At 34.3% G+C, this 24,312-nt stretch overlaps 1 protein-coding gene across 6 annotated transcripts in view; it reads right to left on the bottom strand.

The window, feature by feature from the left end:
- The window catches only part of LOC143684874 (uncharacterized), a 118,513-nt gene that overhangs the window by 57,192 nt on the left and 37,009 nt on the right, over positions 1-24,312 (bottom strand). Inside the window, exon 5 of one of the 6 annotated variants that reach the window (XM_077162282.1) lies at positions 4,027-4,429. The exons of the other annotated variants lie outside the window; for them this stretch is intronic. The gene's annotated coding sequence lies outside the window, so the exon portion shown is untranslated. Of the gene's footprint in view, positions 1-4,026; positions 4,430-24,312 lie in introns of those variants that run through there. 6 annotated transcript variants of the gene reach the window in all.

Below are 24,312 nucleotides of genomic sequence, written 5' to 3'. Positions count from 1 at the left end.
CTTAAATACCATTTTTCTCCAGGTTCTTTACCTAAGCCATTATTTACCAACCCATTCATACAGATCTTTTACTTTGCCTTCTCCAGCCTTCTTTATTGCAAAGCAATTAGATTATATTTAAATCAACTTGTGATTAGGGCTGAAATGCCACAACTCTTCCATTCCTATTTCCAACATACTGTGAAAGGTCTTCAGCAAATCCTCTAATTCTGGTTTACAGTGTGTTTCTCCATCAGTAATTGTGGGTTGAGAGAGGGATAGAAGTTTGGAAGAGATAAACACAGTGAGAATGTGAGTCACTTGTTAATTGACATGCCTTTGCTTTCACATCCTATTCATATTTACATTTCATGATTTAATGCTGAAGAACGTGCCTGATTTTTCTGGTTTACACTATCCAGTTCATAATGGGAAGCCCAGCCTTCTTTATTGCAAAGCAATTAGATTATATTTAAATCAACTTGTGATTAGGGCTGAAATGCCACAACTCTTCCATTCCTATTTCCAACATACTGTGAAAGGTCTTCAGCAAATATTCTGGAATATAGGAAATAAGAGATAGAAGTGTGTGTTACAATTCTCATTCTCATACCTAGTGAATCTCTCACAAGTAATTGTTCCTCATTCTATGTGTCACTGAGCCTTGCTATTTGGTCTTAGGGCCCTGTCAGCAGGTCTTAGAACACAAAGATACTTTATTCCATCAGAGGATACTACAATGGTGGTTACCTGGCCACCTAGTTCTATACTCACATATTCAATCTCCATCACAACCTAGTAACAAGCCAAAAATTATCTCTAAATTAGAATAATTACTTGACAATGGAAGTTTGGCTTTGTTCCAAAACCATAGGGACATTTGCTGTGATTTTTTTTTATCAGGGCTCACTACAAATCCCATATACACAGGTACACAATGGACGCTTTGAGCAATATTGGATTCTCCAGATCATAGGTTCAAATGAGATAGCTACTAGCATAGTTCAAATAGGTTAAAGTATCTTCTCTTCTCTATGTTTCACTCAGAACTGGTAGTAGCATTTTGAACTACTCTGTAAATGAACCAGAACAACATACCCAAATGGGTTATATTTTTCCTGCAAAGTCCAAAAGAATGTGCCAATTTTTGCACCTCATTCTTTGAGGTATAGGGTGCAGGTTTTAACAAACTTATCTTTTTTTTGAAATGATATCCTGAAATTTCCAGATTTTTAAATCCCAAAGAGCTACACTGAGGAATCAGTTACCTGCATTTTTATGATTCATCTTCCTCCTTCAGGCAATAATATCTTACAAAGTTATCTGGCAGTCTTGCTGGGTTTTTTTTTGTTGTTCTCCAGGTCCTGTGAGCCTGATTTAATCAAGGTAGCACAATGGCATACTGCCTTGGAGAGAAGATGATGTGATGATAAGGTCTTGAGTGCCAAAAGAGCCACTGAATCAAGTTAATATATAATATTGTACCTATTAAATGAAAGCAAACAAATCCGGAGTTTTGATGATCTTGGGATGGAGAAAAATCATTTTCAAGTTCAATATTTGCATATAAGTTGCTAGGAATTTTGTCAAAATTCTCAGGAAGACATCAAATGTGAAATAGCATCTGCATTTGAAATCACTAATTAAGTTTATGATAATTCACTGTCATTCTCCAAGATCCATCTGTCTTCTGTGTGGGACAATAGGCAAGTAAAATAGTGATGTAATCAGAGTCATCGCCCTTATATATTTTTGCTTTTATTGGTGGTACGAAGTTCCAGGACTCACCCAAGCATGTGATATCACTAATGCTTTACTATTTTTGAGAGTGAGAATGAGGTACAGGCTTTTCTCTTTGGCTTTTCCAGTCATATAATTCTTATACCACAGGACAGAGAGTTACTATGGATATTCTTTCAGTTGTTTAGTTTATTATTCTAATCATAATTTGGGAGGTGGGTAGCACCCATTTGTTGGGTTCAGAGAGTTCCTGAGCCATATGAGCAGATTTGGTTCAAGTCTTCATTTTTCATCTAGTGCAAATAAGCTATCACTCAGAATTCTAAAGTGCTTCTCTGCATTCCCAGGGATTAGTACTGAGACAGTAATCATTCAAATAATGCATGGAATCTCCAGATTTTTATATTTTCTTGGTGCTCTAATGCCCCTATAAATGACTTAAGTCCCTTTTATGGAAAGGTGAATAAAATTTAGAGCACATTCTTCTGGCATTATCACAAGGTCATTTTAAATGTGTCCACCCTTTCATGTCTGTTGTCCTGTCCCCTATGCTCCACTGGGGGTTCAAATGTCCTATATGTGACAAAATATTGTGCAATCAGCAAAGTTCTAATAAACATGCATAATGCTAATATAATGTTTCATGTCACTAGTGAGAAATCCTGTTTGAATTCCACAGAGTAAGCAAGTGTTTCTTTATTTAACTGCTGCACCACAGAATTAGTTAATTATGTCTTCAAAATGAGATTAAGAAAATTTGAACATTCATTTAGATAGTCATAATAAGCAGAAATAATTAAATTTTTTTTCAGTAAATTGACAGGGTCAATGAAACAGCAAAACAAATAGTACTTACTGTTGATTTACCAATTATCTCTAATAATGCTATATCCCTTTGCCTCTAGCATTTACTCTTTTGGCCACACTTAATTTCTGAGAGGGGCTTCCATTAGTGAATCTGAATTGGAAAAAATTGCACTTCCTACGAAGACATCAATTAAGTTCATTTTTTATTTTATGCTTTAGCACTTTAGGCACTGTAAATATCTGTTTATCACATTGATCAAATGCTTAAAAGGAGGAAAATATATTTTTAAATACATCTATGTTAGATAAGATATTTTATTGATGATTAAAGATGCTTGAACCTGATTCTCAAGTTTTTCTATAGGTAAAATTTCACTAGAAGGCAAATTTCCATAAAGAAAAAAACACATTTTAATCACAACGAGGCCAAGTTTCACCGAGTGGATCTGCCACTGAGTGTTTTTTTTGCATTTTTTTTTTTAACTTAGACAAGGAATTTAGCTTTTCTGAGCCCTAGTTTCTTCATGCTCAGTTGGAGAAAGAAATAACTAGATGGCAGGCTCTGTAATGATGTGTAAAATGCATGTGGCCTGTGCTTGATGCCTAGAGAAGAAAGAGTAGCTATAATTGTGATGACACAATTTAAAACCTACAAATCATGAGATAATGGTTTCACAAAAAGTATTCTAAAGTGAGGGAAAAGAGTAGTTATCATATATATGGCTCTTTATGGAGGTTTAATGGCAGCAATTTCTTCCTTTCCACCCCTACCCTACATTTCAGTCCCACTGAAGCCTAATTCATTACCTGGCTTTGGAGTGCCCTTCAACAGTTGCAACATGTGTGGGTAAAGAGGTTCAGGAGGGCAGAGGCAGCGCCTGACACATCACCTTTAACCCGGGGAGCAATGATTTTACTCATTGTAAATCTGAGGTTTAGATTAAAACTTAATCTGAAGAAAAGATACTGTGCTACCCATTTTTTGAAAACCACTGGCCTAGACTATCTTGGCCTTCAAGAAAAACATATTTTGGTGAAAACCACAATCAAAGGCCAGATGCGTGTTATCTCCTGTTTATCCATTCAGTATATACTCTTTCTATAATAGTAGGAGATTAAATTAAGTTGGATCCAAGCACAAAACCATAGCTAATGTATCTTGTGCTTTTATGTCCAGAGATAAGGGATGTTTGGTTTTTATTGACATTTCCCCTTATATTAAAATGATCAATGCTCATCATTACAAATATGAATATATTTTATTTCAAAATATGTTATATTTTTCCCTTACCATTGCCAGACTCTTTTCTTCTCTCCATTTTCTTTCTCAGAGTTCCAAAAATAATAGCAAATGATTATGCAACATCCCAAATTTATGTCATCAAGTCCTGATCTTTTGCAAGCACCCATTTTGTAAATCATTTCATTGCTACTCTTTCACACTGTTTAGGTTTACAGTTTGCTTCCATTTAGTATTTAATGAAAATGGAATTTGGCTACTTTTTTCTGGAAAAAAGAGAAGATCTGGGCTAAAAAATAAGCTGCCTTGAGTCCACAGAGATGTTCCCAGAAACTCATATTACTAAGTTCCCACTACCTAGATTTGAGTTGCTTCCTGTTAGGGAAAGAGTAGGCACAGTTCGCAGAGCCCATAGATTTCTTTATAACCCCATCTTGCACATCTTGCACATCTTGTATAAGCATTCTTGAAAACAGCTCTTTCTTGCTCTTGTAGTCTACCTTTTCCATAAAGGCATTTCTTGGTTTAAATGAAGCTCTATTGTACCTTCCGACACCTCCCTTCTGAAGCATTAAGATCCTTTTATTATCTATCATGCCTTTTTGTCAGAGAAGATGTCTGAAGTCTCAAAACCTTCCTGTTATATGGCACCTTTGATATCCACTAAAGGAAAAAAAAAAAAAACAAAACAAGATAGCACTCAATATAATTACAACAACAGAAACTTAAAACCTTTCATTCTAACAGGTCCTTTTTCTGTTGAGTGATGTTTTTAATACAATCAAAAATAAAAATGCATCTTTTCAGTAATAATTAAGGACCTGAAAAACTATACTAATGTTTCCCCAGAAAATTGTATTATGGGCATAAAACCTAAGAGAAAAGTTTGATAAAGAGGCTAAGTCCCATGATTTCTTATCATAGTTGCAATAGAATCAGCAACTGCAATGAATCTCTGCTATTTACCAAGGCAAGGGCTAAGATGACTATGGAAAAATTACTGAATGTAATATTATCCAGTCCCACAAAATTATTTACATGGTTTATTTTAATGTGGGATAGACTAGTTTTAAGGAATGGGGATTTGGTTAATTTTTTCCCTCACTTTCTTTTCTGTGCTTTAAAATTCATGAATTCAAAGAATATTAAGTACTTACAGGAATTTGGTGAGTATTGATTGGGAAGTTAATAAAAAAAGAGAGAGAGTCATTTTCTTATGGAGTTTACAGTGCAATGGAGGCAATGATTATTCAACAAATCTAACTATATAGAAGCATTTTAAATTGCAATGGAGGCAAGTTATGAAGGCATATAAAATAAAGATCTAACTTGCTTTGAGGATTTATTTTTTTGAAGAAGTAAAATGGAATGTCTCTGGGTGGTGCGATAGTGCTCAGTGGCAGAATTCTCGCCTGCTATGTCGGAGACCTGGGTTTGATTCCCAGTGCCTGCCCATGCAAAACAAAGCAAAATGCAAAAGCCAAACAGCTTGGGCAGGCAATGGTGGCCCAGTGGTGGAATTCTCACCTGTCATGCCAAAGACCCAGGTTTGATTCCCTGTGTCTGCCCATGCTGGAGAAAAAAAAAAAGTAATGTCTCAGTGTGTAACTTTTATATTGAAAGTTTTTCTTTCGTGATAATGAATGTTCATGAACACACTGTCCAGTCTAAGAATTAAAGATTGCCAAAAACTTAGATTTACCTATGAGCTGCTTCCCTTTGTCAGCCTACCTCTCCAATGAAGACAGACACCATACTAATTTTAAATTTATCATATTTGCTCTTCTTTTTTTCTTTTTAGTATCCTTGAACATCTTTAAATGCCTAACTACTATATAGTGTAGTTTTGCTGCTTTTTCTCTATAATAATATAGTATTTATACTATTTATGGTATTCTGGTGCTTCCTTTTAAAAAGGAAGTTAGACTTCTAAAGCTCACAAGTGTCTCCTCTCTTTCCAAACCCTCTTGTGTTTGGTTAGGGATGTATAATCAGTTTTGATTGACAGACTCTAAATACTTTAAAGTACTGCATGTCACTTCTGGGCTATAGCAATTAATTTCCACTTTGCAACTCCCTCCAGTGCTCCTTTTTCAGAGTAGTGTGGTTTTGAAGAAGGACTGTTAAGATGGTATGACAAAGTGGTCGGCATTTCTGAATGAACAAAGAAAGGCCAGGAACTCTTGAGTATCATTGAGACCAGGGGTTGGTAAACTACAGCCAACAGGCCAGATCTGAGCTACTGCCTGTTTTTGTATATAAATTGTATTGAAACACAACCATGCCCATGTGTTTATTTACTGTCGATGGTAGCTTTTGTCCTTCAAAGACGTGAGCAGTTATGAGAGAAACTTTATGGTTCCCAAAGCCTAGAATATTTAGCATCTGTCCCTTTACAGAAAAAGTCTGCTGATCCCTGCTATAGACCAGTGGCAATATTAATGTGCGCAAAATTAAGCCTTTCTTTTTCTGCTCAGTTACTGAGATGAACTTATATCATTTTTACAGTAGCATAATGTATCTTATCCCAACTAATACACTAATAGTCATCCATATTGTGGCATGTCATTGTAGCTCTTTCATTTTCAATGCTGTTTAACACTCCCCTTTGTGACTGTCTCACAATTTATGTATCCATTCCACTATTGACGAACATTTGTGTTATTTACAAATTTCTGCTACTAAAAACATTGCTGTAATGTTTCCAGTTTCCTATAACGGCAAAAAGTTCTTAATAGGGCAAGCCTCCCACAGATAACAACAAACTGTAGATACGATATAAAACATAATTCTCTGAAGGCATGAAAGAGTGACAAAAACAGGGAAATGCTGGCATGGGGCCACCACTTGAAAGGAGGAAACTATATTGTAAGAATTTTTGCCTTTTAGATTAATACAAGCTCCAGTCTATGCTCTAGTGGGTGACTAAAAAGGCATAGAAAACCTACAGTTTTCTACTAGTTTCAAGTCTTACAGACTTGAAAACCAGAAGATAGGATTTGGAGCAACCATAAAAACTGAAAAATGAGGAAAAATTGTGGAAAGAAGAGAGAGAAAGAGGGGAAGACCTAAATTCTTTGTATAACCTCTGCTCAAATCTCTGTGATCCCTGAACTGAACATGCCCTAGACAGGTTCCAAGCAGCTCAGTTAAGGCCGAAAAAACTGAAATGAAATTTCAACAGCCATTCCATGCACAGGAAACTATTCGCAGTTTGAAATTGAGTTAAAGCAAGATAACTCCTTGTAAAAAGAAAAATATAATTACTCTTCGGAGGGACATAATAGAATAAAAAGTGCCTACAATGTATAGCTCACAATATTCAGGATAAAATCTAAAATATCCTTCCAAATTAACAAACAACAAAGGAAAATTACCTATACCTAAAAGAAAAGAAAATCAATGGAAAATGACCCTTATTTCACCCAGATGGTAGGATTAGCTGACAAAGATTTTTAAAGTAGCTGTTGTATCTATGCTCATGGTTACATAGGAAAATTTACCTGTTTAATGTATGAGAAGAAATAAATCTCAGAAGAGAATTATGAAATTTTAAAAAGAAACAAATAGAAAATACAGAACTGAAAAATACCGTATCTGAAATAAATATCTGGATGGGGCTACTAGCAAATTGGAGATGACAAAGGGTTAGTTAACTTCTGGAAATATGAATATAAATTAACCAGTATACAGAGAAAAATATATGAAAAAAATAAACAGCCTCAGGGACCTTTTTGAAACTTCAGAAAATTTAAATATGTGTACTGAGTCCCTGAATTAAAAGTTAAAAAGGGGGCAGAAAAAAATTTGAAATAATAATGTCTCCAAATTTCTTGACGTTGAAGAGCCATAATTGATTAAATTTAAGAAATACAACAAATCCAAACTAAATAAACACTAAGAAATCATACCTAGATATATCATAGTCAAACTGCTAAAAGAGATGAAAAATCTTCAAAGTGGCCAATGAAAAAAAATGACATATTTCATACAAGGGAGCAATAATTTAAATGACTGCTGACTTTGTATCAGAATGAGTATAGACCAGATGATAAGAAAATAATATTTTTAAATACTGGAAGAAAATAAAAATGTCAGCCCTAACATTTGTAGTCAGTGAAAATATCTGTGGTAGTTTGAAGTTGTATATATCCCAGAAAGGCATGTTCCTAAATTTAATCCACTAATGTGGTGTAAACCTCATAAATAGGACCCTTTGATGAGGTTATGACTGTTATGTCCCATCTCAATAAGGATAGGTCTTCATCCTATTACTGGAGTTCTTAATAAAAGAATAAGATTCAGATAGACAGTCACAGTAAGCAGGAAGTGAAATGGAATCTGGAAGAGTGGGAAGAGACCAGAAGATTCAGCCCTGTGCCTTAGTATGTGACAGGAATAAATGATCACCAGCAATGAGCCCCAAAATGCCACAGTCTTTGGGGAGAACACATTCCCTTGATTATGGTTTGGTTATCTTCCTGGTCACACCATGAGCGAATAAATTCCCATTGTTTAAGCCAAACCATTGCATGGTATATGCTTGAGCATCTTAGCAAAATAAAAAATATTCTTAAAGAGAGAAGGCAAAATATAAATACTGAGAGAAAAGAAAAGTAATACTTTCTTGATAACAGATCACAAGAAAGTTTGAAAGAAGTTCTTATGTCAAAGGAAATAATAGCAAATGGAAACTCAAGTCTTCCTCTGTGCTTCTGAGAAAGGAATGAAGAGCAATGGAACTATGCATACGTGGGTAAATATAAGAGATGATCCCCTTCCTCAATTTCTTCAAATGTGGTATTATATTATTATAGTATAAATAAATGTAACACATACAACATCTATAGCATAAAAAGCTGTGTGAGTAAATGGAACTATACTGTTGCTATTTTTTTTCTTATATTTTATGGAAAGTGTTATATAATTGTGGGAAAAATAAAGAATGTAAATTGAAATCCTTAGATAAATCTAAAAATAATGCAAAGAGATGTAAGTAAAAGCTCTATACTTAGTTAAAATGGAATTATAAAAGGTGTCCATTTAGTCCAAAAGAAGTCAGGAAAGAAAGACACAGGAAAAACAGCAAGAACAACAACAAAAGAAAGAAGAAAGAGAAATCAGATATTAAAAATGTGGACCAATTGTATCAATCATTACATTAAATGTTATCAGAAGAGTCAATCCATGTTAAAGGTAGAAATGTCAGAACAGATTTTAAAAAGATCCAATTATATTCTATAGAGAAGATTTGTAATAACATAAAGTTGAAAGTAAATGGATTGAAAAGATATCATTCAAACAGTAGGCATAAGAATGGTGGAAAGGCTCTAATAACAGGTAAAATCCACTTCAAGGCAAAGAGTATTGTCATAGAAAAAAGAAAGAGGTTTCATTATAAAAAGATCTAATTTATCAGAAAATATATAATCATAAATGTGAATGTGCCTAATAGCAAAATATGAAGTAAAACTATAGTAAAGAAAAATAGAAAATTTTGCCATCAAAAGGAATGATTTTAGCACCACTCTGAAATTAATAGAATAACTAGATAAAAATTGACTAAACAGGCAAAATATAAAAATAACATTTTATCAGCTATCTTGACATAATTACTATTTATAAAACATTTCTTCGAAATATGTTCTTTTCAGGTACATATGATACATTCACCAAATAGGCCATTCACTGGGCCTTCTAAAGGTCTCTATGAATTTTAAATGATTGAAATAATGTAGAGTATATTGTCTCACCAAAACAGAATTAAATGAGAAGTCAATAGTAATAACAAATCTGGGAAATACCAATAATTAACCTATCCCCAAGATAATGAAACATCATGTTGGAGGGATATATTGGTATATTCTATTAAATATTTAAGAAACAAATACAAATTTTACACAAACACATCCAGAAAATGGGTGAAGAGGGAATACTTATTAATGGGCCCCATGAGGCCAGCAACCTTGATGTTAAAACCAGATGAAGACATTATTACAAAAAAAAAAAGAAAAAGGAAAAAAATTACAGACCAATGATGCTAATGGATATAGATGCAAAATTTTTATCAAAATAATAGCAAGCCAAATCCACCAATGGATAATATGCTATGACTAGGATGTGTTTATCCTAGGAATGCAAGGTTGGCTTTCTTTTGTACATTGTAACATTTGAAACCAATCCGTATATTTTCAAATTATAAAGAATGAAAGGGGCAGGTCATGGTAGCTCAGCAGGCAGAGTTCTTGCCTGTCATGCCGGATACCTGGGTTTGACTCCAGTGCCTGCCCGTGCAAAAAACAAAACAAACAAAAAAGAACGAATGAACGGCAAAATCTTATATGATCATTTCATTAGATGCAGGAAAATGTACAAATTCCACATGATTGATGATAAACACTCAGAACAATTTAAAATTACAAGGGAACATCCTTAATCTGTTACAATATCTGCAAAATATTTTTTTTCAGCTAGCATTATATTTAGCGATGAAATAATGAATGCTTTCCACTAATTGGGAACAAGTCAAGGATGCCCGTTTTTACCAATGCTATCCAACCTGGTACAGGCAGTTCTTCTCAGTGCAATAAGATAAAGAAATAAACATTGTAAATATTGGAAAGGAAAAATAAATCTGTCTCAATTTCCAGAGTTCATGATTATCTGTAGAGAAAATCTTAAGGAAAAACAAAGAAAAAAACCCTGCTGTAACTAATAAGGGAACTTAGCAAAATTGCAGCACATAGGATTTTTATATACTAACAGCAAATTTGGAAAATTAAATTTTAAAACTTCCATTTTTAATAGAATAGAAATTATAAAATGCTCAGGAATAAATTAACAGATGTATGCATTATCTTACCTTTCATTGCATGTTTTGATATGTAGTGGGGATATTCAAATCACTTTTTTAATTCTTCCAGATGAATTTCACAATTGATACATCAAATTGTTTTTAAAAATACCCTGAGAATTTGATTGGAGTTGCACTAAAATTATCATTTGAAAATAATTGGCCTACTCATGATGATAAGAGATATTTTAAATCTTATATATATATATATGCACACACACCAGTACACAATAATATTGTTGAAAATATTTACATGTTTATGAAATTCTTAAGAGTTTTATTTGTATTGGCAGTATTAATGAAAAATGATGTATTAATATCAGTACTAATTTTTTCTAGGTCTTCCTGTAACCATTTATCATGTGCTATTCTATGTCTTCATTCTTTTTAAAATACATAATTATTCAATTCTAGAAAGATTTTTATTTTTTATTCTTCTTTAAATTCTTGTTAATTTATTAAGCAAAGATTGGAAGATTTCTTTGTAAAAATTATATAAAGAAATAAAATTTCATTTTAGTTATGCATTAATGAAGTCAAGATCCTATTTTGGATTTGAATTTTGATCACCAAATTAACAATTAACCAAACAGTTAAAACTATTATTCTATTCATGCCCAAATTGTGCCAGTACAATAAGCTTTAATTTTTGTGCTTAGCTTTTATTTTCTCACCTTCGTATACTAGTAATACTTTTTCAAATGAAAAAGCACGTTGTATAGCAGTGCATTTTCATCTTAATGTGTCTACAAAATTCTCATACATTTCAGAAACCTAATAGAAATAATAAAAGGAAACCATAACTATGCAGCAGTGACTTGAAACATGGTTACTTATAATAGAAAGTTTTATGCCATAGACAAGTGAAGAGGAGGCTAAGGTGTTTCATTCATATTTTCTTGAATAATTACTCTGCAGTGTCAGTTGCTGCATGGGCATGTGGGTATTCTGCCACATTCTCCAGTGCTCTTTGGCATTGCTCTCCTCTTGTTCATTTCTCAGGTCGGTTTGGAAAAGCAATGCAGGTTTTAGAGTCTTTGAAATGTGACCCTTTGTTTTGAGATTTCTCCACAAAGTAGAGGTAAGAGCCCTGGGGGATTGTTAAATAACAGTGAGGTACAATTAAATGGATTTTGATCAACTGATAATACCATTTGTTCTGAATAGAAAGAAAAAGTGAAAGAAAGTATGAAAATGGAAAGTATTACCATTTGCTCTTTCAAAATATATATGACTTACTTTCATACATATTTAATTTTCTTCCTGATGATGAAATAGTATCTGGAGCTAGAGTGATTGATGCAATATGATTGATTTTAGTAAGAAATGTTACATTAATTGTTTGTTTCGAATGTGTAAGACTTGTGAGGCCTTTATAAAGAAGTGAAGTAAGACTTTGAATTTGACATTTCTAAATAGTTTGTTCTTTGGTATTGGAATAGATTTTAGCTACATGATAGAAGCAATTGTTGATCTAAAGGATCAAAATGTCCAATCCTTAGTAAAGGATCACATTTATACATTTACAGTATTTCCAGAGAATGAGAATTTCATTCTCACTAATCTATTCCAATATTTTGCGTATCTCAGACCCTCTATACAAGGACAAGTCAAGTCACATCACAAGCCCTTGGTTCAGTGGTCATCAAACTTCAATTCATCTACTTTCTTTTATGATGATAATTGTGATCAAAATATGCCATATCTGTCAGAGAATATTAGATGATCATATACAAGAGAAATGGTTAAACGAGGAAAGAAAAGGAGCACAGAGTTGGTTCTCAAGTGATGACAATGATGTTTTTACTCACATATTCTCATTTATTCCCTGCCAGAATATTTATGTGCTATTGTATAGTCTCAGGCATGCCATCTGTTCCCGTAATCAGGGCCAGTAAGCTCAGGTAACTAGAGGGTGTTATTAATAAGACCAAGGTCGCATTCTTGATTTCTGAATAGATCAGTTAACTTCACACAGAGAAACATTCTGTTTTGTGGCCACATGCTGTACTCCAAAATCATATTAACTCTCCTGCAAATATGAGTATGTGTTACATGGGAAATTAGGTAAAAGAGTATGGTGCCAGTGGAAATCCAGCAGAAGCACATTAAATTAACAGGTAAGGATGTAGGCTTTAAAAACACACACTGAACTAAAATCGTGGTTCTTCATTTACTAGCTCCATGACCTTGGGCAAGTTAGTAACATATTTTAAGCCTCATTAATAACATTTATGAATCTTAGGGATAATAAAGTACCTATCCATTATGTCTATTTATGAAAGTAATGCATGCAAAATTATTTTCACTATGCCTAGCTTATTGTAAGCATTCAACCTTCATCAGCTATTACTACAGTGTGTTGTAGTACCTTACTAATTTGTTATAGTAGCAATTTTATGATTTTATTAATGACCTCAGTTATTATTACAATATTTAATTGAAACATATAAAGTATACTGTACTTCATTGCATATTCAGCTAATATAAGTGATAGTGTATGTTCAAGATCTTACAGTCTTGTCCGTGGCTGATTCAGGAAATCTAGTTTGACCTGATACAAAATTATTTTTCTGTACTATGCTTAAATAGATTGTTTTTTTAAAGATGTCACAATATTTAGTGTGTTTATTTTCTGTTCAGTTTTTGAATTAAGATATTTATCATTATTCAATTTTAAAATAAGCATAAATTCTAATTATTGACAACAATTAGCACTATAGGAGAAACTATGAAGGCAGGGAAAAAGCGTTCATGACAATTCTGAACACCACTTAGAGAGGAAACAGCTCTAATCAGTGGTTTTTGGCTAAAAGCGCTCCTGTCATTTATTCAAAAAAGTGCTAAAAGTCACCTGTACATGCATAAACAAAGTACATTAAGAATTTGAAAACTTTTAGCCAAAGTCAATCAACAGACCTACCTAACAGGAATCCGCCCAGGGGCAAATTCCTCCACTCCTTCCTATGTGGAAGAGGAGTGGTTGTCTCTTTTCCAGGCAATTATTTATTTTTTAAATAACATTCCTTTTTCAGGCATGTCTTTAGATATTTTGTTATCATTAAAATTTTTTCCTAAATGTTCTAAGAACTTTCCTGCAAAGGCTCCCAAAACTATGTACTGTACCAAACATGTACCTTCTAAATTTAGCAATGCCTTAAAAAAATGTTTCTGTGTTGAAATGAGGAAATTCTTTACCCACTGTGGTATTTTTGGGTTTTTTTGGTCACCCTCACAGAGTTACTGGAATCCATATGTATGTATCTGAAGGGTATTGATGTTGTAATATATTTTTTCTTTTTACAGAACCTTTATTTAGTTTGCTATCTTTACATTTGGTTCAATTATATTTTTTTGGCACCCAATTTTCCTCCACAGGATTCTTCTAGTAATTTTTTGCCATTCATAAGAGTTGACTAGAAGACAAAATGATAGATATAAATAAGATTATATTGAATACCTCATGTATTCTAAAATATCAGCCAGCTGGGCCCAAAAGCACATAAATACAACAGACTTTCCCATTCCGTATCAAGAATTGTCCAAGACAGAGGAGAAGAGAGACGTACAGACAACTGGCCAGAATTAGCATCATGAGGAAAATGCTAAGATGGAGGTGGAAAGCAGCATGAAGAAGTAGAGAGATTGCATTTAATTGTGACAAGGGTTCCAATACCACTTTCCTATTGGGCCTTGCAGCAAGTTATAATCCTGAGAACATCTATCAGAAGGCTAACTCTAGGAGGAAGGAAGGCCATGTCCATGAAGCTTTGCCTTCTTTCTGTCCCTTGAATCCATCAGACTCCGTCCTTTCCTAAGTCTTTAGCTCACACTATTCCTATAGAACATCTTTCATAATACTTTTAACATGGTTGATTCCTTCCTGCCATTCAAATCTCAGTTCAAATGTTACCTCTTTAGGTAGGACTTCCCTGACCATTTGATCTAATATATATCCTTCAGGCAATCTCTTTCAAGTCATTCCTTATAAAATGTTTCAATCTTGATCATTTGTGTTTTCAGTTAGTGCTGTTCTCTCCACCTCGCTTATAATGTTATGAGGACAAGCACCTTGCCTTGTTCCCTGCTATGTCCAGTACTGGTTGAATAATAGTTGCCCGACTAATGTGGATAAAGGATGAATGCATGAAGGATGATGAGTGAATAAAATTAATGGGGACCAAATTAGAAGGTCTTTATTTTAAGGTATCCTTAACCCACTGAAATGAGTGAAGAGTAACTAGTGTATAGAACTCACTAAAAGGCTGAATAATGATGAGCTACAAGCCTTAGCTTTCTTCAGTTCCTCTTTTTAGGACCTTTACTATAGGTAAGAGTCAATGAATCTTAAAGGAATACAGGAGTAGAGGGATGAGAAAACTTCTGCCTTGTTTTACTTTATCCCTAATAGAAAATTAGGGATAAGTAAATCTTTAGGCAAAAGTCACACTGACTTCTGAGTTAGTTCAAAATTAGCTTCCTGAAGCTAGTGCCCTCACATTCTACCTCTTTGGCAGAATTAACTGATTGTTTTAGTCAAACAACTGGTTGTTTACCTTTGTTTTTGTACTGCACCAACACAAGGGCATTATCCTTCCAAAACATTATTCTATCATGTTTTAATAAAATTAAAATATAGAGAGTCACAGATATGAACATGAGCTTTTTTTTTGGACCTTCACAAAGATTTGGTTATTATTCTAGGTAATTGCACTTCCATTAAACTTTAAGACTAGTTTATATGGGAGATAAGCACACTATGGTGTTGCCAAAGAGGTATAAATAGACTGCATCATGACACAGTCAGGTTTATTTGAAGATTGCAAGAAGGTTAAAATAAAAGGGTCTAGCTAAAGCTTGCTTATATTTTTTTTAAAAAATTAAGCTTCAGTATATACGGAAAGTCTCCCACTCTGCTAAAATGTGAACCAAAAAACTACAGTAAGCTTCATACGTGGAGGTAAAAATGAAAAATATTCTCAACCAAAGCAGTAAGAATGAGACAAGGGTTCCCAGTGTTATTGCTAAACATTCAGTATTTCACAGGATATTAACTATGCAAAGAGAAAAACATACCTCCCTGTAGCTATTTTAGGTAGCATTATTGTCTAACTATGTAATTGAAGCAAATCAATTGTCTAATATCATGTAGATCAGTATCAGGACATAACATGGACAGTAAGAACATTGTTAAGCTTCTAGGAATTTTGTATAATCTTTAAATATTTATATGAATAATATTTCATCAATATAAATTCAACTCTCAGAAGATTAAAAAGTCTTTTTTAATTTGACAACGTTCCCTATACAATTCATACCAAATTAAATGAACTTAATATTTCTAGTATTCCTTTCTACAAGGTGAAAGACCAAATCTTTTGAGATTTTTTAGGGGCACCCTGGAAAATTTCAAAAACAGTTTGAAATAAAAAGAGATTCTTTAGGCTTTGACCCTTAGTTGAATATTATGTTAATCAAGAAAAGAGTTATTGTGAAACAATATTTGGTTCTTTAGTTAACTAAAGTTTAAAAAAAGATGTGGCTCTTTTAAAAGTGAGAAGACCTGTTTTTAAGACAATACAGTATGATAAGTTTAAGCTAAACATCAATGGAGATATTATTTTGATATGACATAGAGTCATTGCTTTTTTTTTCTGAAACAAATAAGGTCCTGGTGAAGTTATAAACTATAAGAAGTTATTCTGAGAAAACATAGACCTTCTGCTTTTTACATTGATTATTCAGGAAAAAACTTTATAATCCCTTACTAAAACAGACCAACAATTCAAGAAAACTTTGTCATTTTAATAGAGAGAAAATGAAATCTTAGTTTTGCATCAGTATATTGTTTGATGCTAAGGCTTTTATAAAATTTTATAGATAGGCCCATCTTATTTTACCTATTTCTGACCACAAGAAATAAATTTTATTTTTTCTGTGAACCTTTTACCATTTTCTATATTTATTCAATTCTAGTCATACATTTTCTGCTTAATTTATTTTAGGACAAAATCACCCTTTTTTTTCCTTAATAAAAAACACATCCTGTATACTTTATATACTTAAGTTGCCGAAATTATTTTAGAAACTGTCTTCAAGCAAATATCCTATAACATAAATTACTGTCAAAATCAAAGTTGTCAGAATAATGACTCAATTTGATTAAATGCAAATATATATATTTTTTTCATTTTAAAGACTTAGAAGATACAATATTAGCTTATTTGATTAGTAAATCTATACATTAGGGAGAACATACTTAAGTGAAACAGAATTGTACGCTTGTATTTAGTTCATGGAGAGATTTTCAGAAATATTTATTTTCTTCGGTTTATTATTTTGTCAGTATCTCAGGAAGATATTTTATGAAACACAAGGATACATTTCTGACATAGTTTTCTGGAGATAAGTAGGGAGGGCTTGCAAAGCTATGATTTAATTGCAGGTTTACAAAAGCTGCCAGCGTTTTTCTATTTTTTTTTTCTTTTTAATACAGATTTGTCTGGTTTAAAAGTTACTTAACTTTAAGAACATTAATTCTGTAATATGCCTATCAGGTCTAATTAGATTAACATGGAAACAGAACAGAGAACATTAATGTTGTTTTCCTTGGCATGAAGTTTTTACCAATATTCCTTGTTCTGTCTAAATAATATACTAAAACTGTACAAATGAAACTATAAAAACATGTTTTGTACAGGTAGATTTGTCCAAATATTTACAACACCTTAGTCAATGCACCTGTGAAACAGCAATATATAGTTTCTCAATAAGGATTAATGATAATTATAGGCATTACACTGTCCCTATTAAAAAAAGCAATGTATTGTATATGAATGAATCTTGAAATCTATGAAGGTAGTTTGTCTCTACATTTTTGTTAAATCTTTAAGTATGCATCCAAGTTTAATTCATACAAAGCTTGGAGAGAGTTTTTTTCTTAATGAATTACCTTTATTTATGAGGACCTAAGTAATAAGCATTCAAAATATTTATTTTAGCTTATTCTCCATTCCTATTACAAGATTCTCAGAAAGAAGTGTATTGATTTAGAGAGCAAAGAACATTGGGAGGTGCGTGTACTGCTTTTGGGGGGAAGGTTTAGGGAGTGTTTTTCAAAGTCTAAGTTTTTTATAACAATCACAAGTATTAGTGCTTTGAAGTTTGGTGGTTAGAGTGTTTACTGGGGCTTATTTAAGCTGCAGTTTTATCTCAAGGGGATTTTTTTTTTCTTACTTTTTTCTTTCCAAATAGTTTTGTCTATCTAAATTGCTGCATGACCTTCATTAGCAGTCCCATTAATTAATTGGCAAAGGTCTGAGTATCAGGCTCATAAGTCTGAATGATAAGATCGAATTCTTTGCAAGACCTACTGAGTCTCAGGAGGATTTAGGAAATTTTATCACTATAGAGGGGAGATAGGCTAAGTGAGGACACAGAGGGAGGAGACAGGAGGATTTCAAAGAGCACCAGGAGCTCAGCTTCCCCAATTTCTTTAAGCAATTTGAATAGAACTCTCTTAAGAGTTTTTATTTGTTAATTTGATATTACTATCCAGAGGTAGGAAAATATTCATCAAACAGATTCAAAAAGAAAGTTAGACACAAAACACAGAAACACAGAAATATAAAATTCACTAATTTGAACCATAATTTTGCAATTTTTTTTTTTTGCAAATTCTTATTCTGAGGCAGGCATATGAGATTGTATATATGGGATTGCATCCCATTTTTAGTTCTCTTTTATAATTTTCTCAGGCCATTTCTCTTTTGATTTTAAATCATATCAAAGACTGGTAGTTTTGCATGAAATAAGTTCACAGCTTCATATTCAAATGTTGACCAATTATCAAGAGTATGTTTTAGGGGGCTGCAGCCATTGTTGATAGTACAATTAACATTTCTCATGGTTATAATTTCTCTTTCAGTACCCTAACGAAAGATCTTCTAAACTGCAAACTGGCAAACGAAAGGAAAGCAGAGTGGAATTCAAACCCACACCCACCAGTGCTCACCAGCTCAGTGAGCACTTTAGTGATTGACTCTTACATGCCTGTGCTGAGATATGCACCCAATATTACCTGGTTGAGACCAAGCTGGGCTAAGATAGGGCTAAGTAACCTACAGTCTTAACCTGGTAACTGAAAATCAGAATGCAGGTAGATTTTGTGTAAGAGCAGACATTTTAGCAAAATTACTCACCCAGAAGACATCTATTCCCAGGACTATTTCTCTCCTCAAAATTGAAGTGCCATTGGGATCAGCAATGTGAGCAAGGATGAAATTGAGTCTCATTTGCTGAGGCTCTGGAGAAGGAAGTCTACATGCTCGCTGAGGGTCAACGGCTGATACGGTTTTGTGAGGTTGCGGTGTTCTTGGGTTGGGGTATCAGAGACCGAGGCCCACATTGGGTGCCAAATTGTTACAACTTAAAAGTGAGTCCTTGCCCAGTGTGCACAGAGTCATTCAGTAGAAACCAGGATTTTGAGAACAGAAAGAGTTTGCTGCTAAGTACAAAGCCAAGATCTAAGGGCTATAAATCTGTCTCCTTGAATTGAAGAAACTTTTAGTGTTTTTTAGTATTCAAATAAAGGCAGGCAGGTTTAGGATAATGAGCAAGGTGGTCAGTCCTGGGCTGACTTGTGCTACTTCATTAATAATCATTAAGGGGGCTGTATGTAGGTGCACCAGACTTCAGGGGGCTATGTGCAAGGGCACCCAAAGTCAAGCTTGCAAAACTAGAGAAGGAAATACAAGCAGGGCCAGTCATAAGTTGTCTAGTTACAGGGTGAAGATTATACAGTTTCCAAATATAACATCAGCTTTAAAGGAACAAGGTTTCTGAATTACAGGTCAGTGAGTTCCAATAGCTATAAATATTTGCTTTGGGCTACATTCAATATCTCAGAAAGAAAGCATTTAGATAGCAAATAAGAATTCAGTAACTGTAATTATATTTGTTACTGATCGTTTTCAAAATAAAAAAAAAGGCTACTTAAAAGCAATAGAATCTTCTAGCACCCTGGGTGCATGTCCTTCCTCCCACCCCCGGGCGCCTACTGGCTTGGAGTGGAGTCAACAGGCACCCACAGTGTAGACCCTGATCCTGGTTCCACAGGGAGCAGTGTAACATTCGTGCACATGCTGGGCGATTTAATGGCAGGCCCAATCTGTCTGGTGGTGGCATAAGAGACTTGCCATACATATCAGATCTTGCCCTGCAGGTAGCCCGCAGCTCATGGAACTCTCCAACAGAATGTTTTGGGGCAAGGGATTGCTGGTTATAAGACCTACAAGGGCAATGCCCTAGACAGTAAGAAAACAGTTACTTCCGGAAGAGGGAACATTTGGAACTGTGTATATAGGGGAATTTCTAGGATTGGGAGACTCCTATCCTTTGTCCAGGAGCTAATCTCTAAATCCATTGTGTGGGTAAATTCTAAAGGAAATCAACAGGTCTATCTGCAAAGACTGGAGAGGTGTTTTCCTTTTTTCTTTCTTTCTTCCTTTCTCCTTTATGCCCTTTCTCCCTTTCTATTTCTTTCTTTCTTTCTTCTTTCCTTCCTTCCTTCCTTCCTTCTTTCCTTCCTTCCTTCCTTCATTCATTCATTCTTTCTTTCCTTCCCTTTGATCTATCTGTTTGCTTATTTATTTATTTATTTACTTATTTATTTCTAGCTCCTTGAAATCAAAGAAAGCTCTGTCACAATACTAGCTGGATACAAGCTTAAGGAACAGATGCCTCAGAGTCCAGTGGCAACATATTACAATATCAAAATATCCAGATTTTTCAAAAAACTTTACAAAACATACAAAGAAACAAGAAACAATGACCCAGGCAAAGGAGATTAAAGCATTAGAAACCACCAATGAAGAGAATCAGACCTGGGCCATTCCATACAATGGCTTCTAAAAATGGTTGTAAATTTGCTCAAGGAGATAAAGGAGAATATGGACAAAGAGCTAAAGTAAATTAGGAAAATGATGGATGAAAGAGAATATCAATAGAGATATAGAAATTCTGAAAAAGAACCACAGAGCCCAATACCATAGTAACAAAAAAAAATAAAAATTCTAGAGATAGTTCAAGGGCAGATAGTAGTTGGCAGAAGAAAGAAATATGAACCTTAAGGTAAATCAACCTGAAATCATTCAGTGTGAGGAGCCCACAGGAGAAAGAATAGAGAAAAGTGAGCAGAACCTGAAGAAATCATTGGATACCATCAAGCATGCCAGTATATACATTGTGGTAGTCCCAGAAGAAAAAGAGAGAAAAAAAAAGGGAAAAATGGGCAAAGAGAATATTCAAAGAAATAATGGTTGAAAATTTCCCAAATTTAGTGAAAAATACACACATCTAAGATGCTCAGTGAACTTCAAATATGATAAAGCCAAATAGACCCACACTGTACCATATGATCATCAAACTGTCCAATACTAAAGATCAAAATAAAATTCTGAAAACCACAAGTGGGGAGCAATGTGTCACATTCAAGAGAGCCTCAATAAGATGAAGTTGCTGATTTTTCTTTATGAACTATGGAGGAGAGAAGAAGGCAGTGGCTTGACATATTTAAAGTTCTGAAGTGAGAAATTATCAACAAAGAATTCTATCTTTCAAAAATTAGAAAGGAGCTTCTAGAAGAAAATCAAAGGAAACATCTTTGAGACCTAGTGATAAGAGGTAGCTTCCTCAACTTTAAACCCAAAGCACAAGCAACAAAAGAAAAATAGATAAATGGGAACTCCTCAAAAGACTTTGTGAAAAGGTAAAGAGGCAGCCAACTCAATGGGAGAAAATATTTGGAAATCCTCCATTGGACAAAGGTTTGGTATCCTGTATATAAAAAGAAATCATACAACTCAACAACAAAAGAAAAAACAACCCAATTATAAAATGGGCTAAAGATTTGAATAGATATTTTTTTCTGAAGAGCAAATACAGACAGTTCAAAAGCACATGAAGAGATGATCATTTTCATTAGCTATAAAGGAAATGCAGATCAAGACTAAAATGAGATACCACCACACACCTATAAGAATGGCTCCTATAAAACAAACAGGAGACAACTGTTGGATAGGATGTGGAGAAATTGGGACACTTATGCACTGCTGGTGGGATTGTGTAATGGTGCAGCCACTATGGAAGACTGTTTGGCGGTTCCTTAAGAAACTAATTATTAAGTTGCCCTATGACCTGGCAATAGCACTACTTGTTATATACCCAGAAGAGCTGAAAGCAGTGACACAAACAGACATTTGGACACTGATGTTCATAGCAGCATTATTCATAATTGCCAAAGATGGAAACAATCCAAATGCAGATCAATGGACGAGTGGATCAACAAAATGTGGTATATACATACAACGGAATATTATGCAGCAGTAAGACAAAATGACATGCTGAAGCACATGACAAGATGGATGAGCCTTGAGGACATAATGCTGAGTGAAATAATCCAGATACAAAAGGATAGATACTGTATGATTCCACTTTTAGAACCATGGTAAAGGTAAAATCAGAGGCTTATAAGACAGCATATAAGGGACTTAGATACATAGAAGCTAAAGATGGGTTAGCTAATGAGGTTGAACTGAAATGTAAGGGAATAGAAGTTAAAGTGGTTCACTTGTGGATCTGTTAGTAATATTACTATATTAAAGGTGAATATGATTGAAAGGGATTGTATAGACCTATGTGTCACACAGATTAACACTACAAATATAAATAAGTTCTTGCATGAACTACTTCAAAGGTATGATTCTTGTACAAAGAATGTTTACATTCAGGGTATAGGGGTAAAACTGCTATTCATGCTATGGGTGATGTTTAACAAGAAAACATCAGCAGTACCACAGTAACGTCAGGGTTAAATAATGGGGGAAGTGACGAGTTAAGGGGAGATCTAGATTTCCTATTTGGTGATGGTGTGTTTGTTGGTTTTCTTTATCTTGGGAACAAAAAAAAATATCTGTAATTGAGAGTTTTGATGGACTGTGGACTTTGGGCATTATACCTGATGCCTGATGAATGCAAGTGGCTGAAGGAGGCACTGACTGAGAAGCAAACTGGTGAACGATGGTGTATACATATGATTGAATATTGTGCTGCTACAAAAAGGAATGAAGTTGTGAAGCATGCAATATTGTGAATGAACCTGTGTGACATTTGGTGAGGCAAAATAAGCCAGAGACAAAAGAGCAATTATTTCATGGTCTCCTTTAGAAAATGCTTATAAGAAAACCAGGGTTTAGGCTGTAAGCTCTTACAGCAGTCACATTTAGTCCAGAGGGGTAATTATTATTTCTGAATTTTAGCCGGCTGTTTTATATTTGTATAACCTGTTATTTAGAGATAAGAATGAAGCTGATCAGGTTGGGATTAAGGTAATTCAGAACAGAGAAGTAAGGAAAACATTATCTATATTTTAAAACCTCACTACTCTTTGAGACCAAAGGAAGAAAGGTTTATTTTGTCCGCAACCTACATTTTCTGTAGCATATAATCTAACTCAATATGTCTGGATAGCTCATTTAAGCCACCAAAACACAGGGAACCCAGAATAAGAATGAAGCCTTTAATCCTGTATGTCTTAATATAATGTCTGGATACATCCTAGAATATATTAAGTAGATAATCCAAAAGTATTTGCAAAGTTCCTTGAGAGATGGGGGAAAAATATGGAACTGTTAAACTTTACCACTGGGGAAACCCCTGATACTGTGTCAAACATTAGGGACAACCAAATCAATAGGCCAACCCATTAATCTTAAGCCTTGCCCTTGTGAAGCTTATGTATGTAGTGGAGAAGCTTACCTGCCTATAGGTATGCCTGAAAGTTAATTCCAGAGGACCTCTTTGGTTGCTCAGATGTGGCCTTTCTCTCTCTAAGCTCAACTCTGCAAGAGGAATAATCGCCCTCCCTGCTATAACATCTTATCCAAGGGTGAAAGTCTCACTGGAGGTGTGGAAGATGACTTTCATGGATGAGTCTGGCTGTGGCACCAGGGGATCAGCAATGCCATCCTGACCAGAAGGGGAAAAAGAAGTGTAACAAATAAGGTAACAGTGGCTGAGAGAGTTCAAATAGATTCTAGCGGCTACTCTGGAGGTCATTTTTATGCACGTTTCAGTTAGACATTGCTACCTATCATAACTAGCCAAACAAACCCCAACCAAAACCATTCCAGCCAAACCTAAAGAACACCAGGGCAATATATAAGATTCTACAAAGATTCCATACCCTAGAGTAACTTTCCAAAGCCTACAATTTCCAGATGGGTCCCTGGACCAGATAAATCCTGAAACTTAGAGGGGCCAGCCTCTCGAGAACATCAGCTAGTTCTATCTCCCTACCCCATATTATTAATAGCCCCTTCCAACATGAAAAGTTAAAATGAGCACAGCCCAATGACCCCTAAAGAGTGGGAGAAAGATCAAAGTTGATGGTGGAGGTATACAGAAAAGGTAGGGTTTAACAAAGTAGTATGATTGCTGAATCATTAAATTGGTATCTCTTTTAGTCTCCAGTATCTTGGAACAGCTAGAAGTAAACACCTAAAATTGTGGAACTGTAACCCATACCAAACTCTGAAATCTGTTCTACAACTAATTGTTGTGCTGTGCTTTTAAATTTGTTGCTTTTTTGTAGATAGGTTATTTTTCACAAAAAAGAAAAAAGTCAGTTGTAATG

Source organism: Tamandua tetradactyla, chromosome 5 (genome assembly GCF_023851605.1).
Source record: "Tamandua tetradactyla isolate mTamTet1 chromosome 5, mTamTet1.pri, whole genome shotgun sequence".
Lineage (NCBI taxonomy): Eukaryota > Metazoa > Chordata > Mammalia > Pilosa > Myrmecophagidae > Tamandua > Tamandua tetradactyla.
Note: the sequence above shows the minus strand (reverse complement) of the source record. Positions and strands in the feature narration are given on the sequence as shown.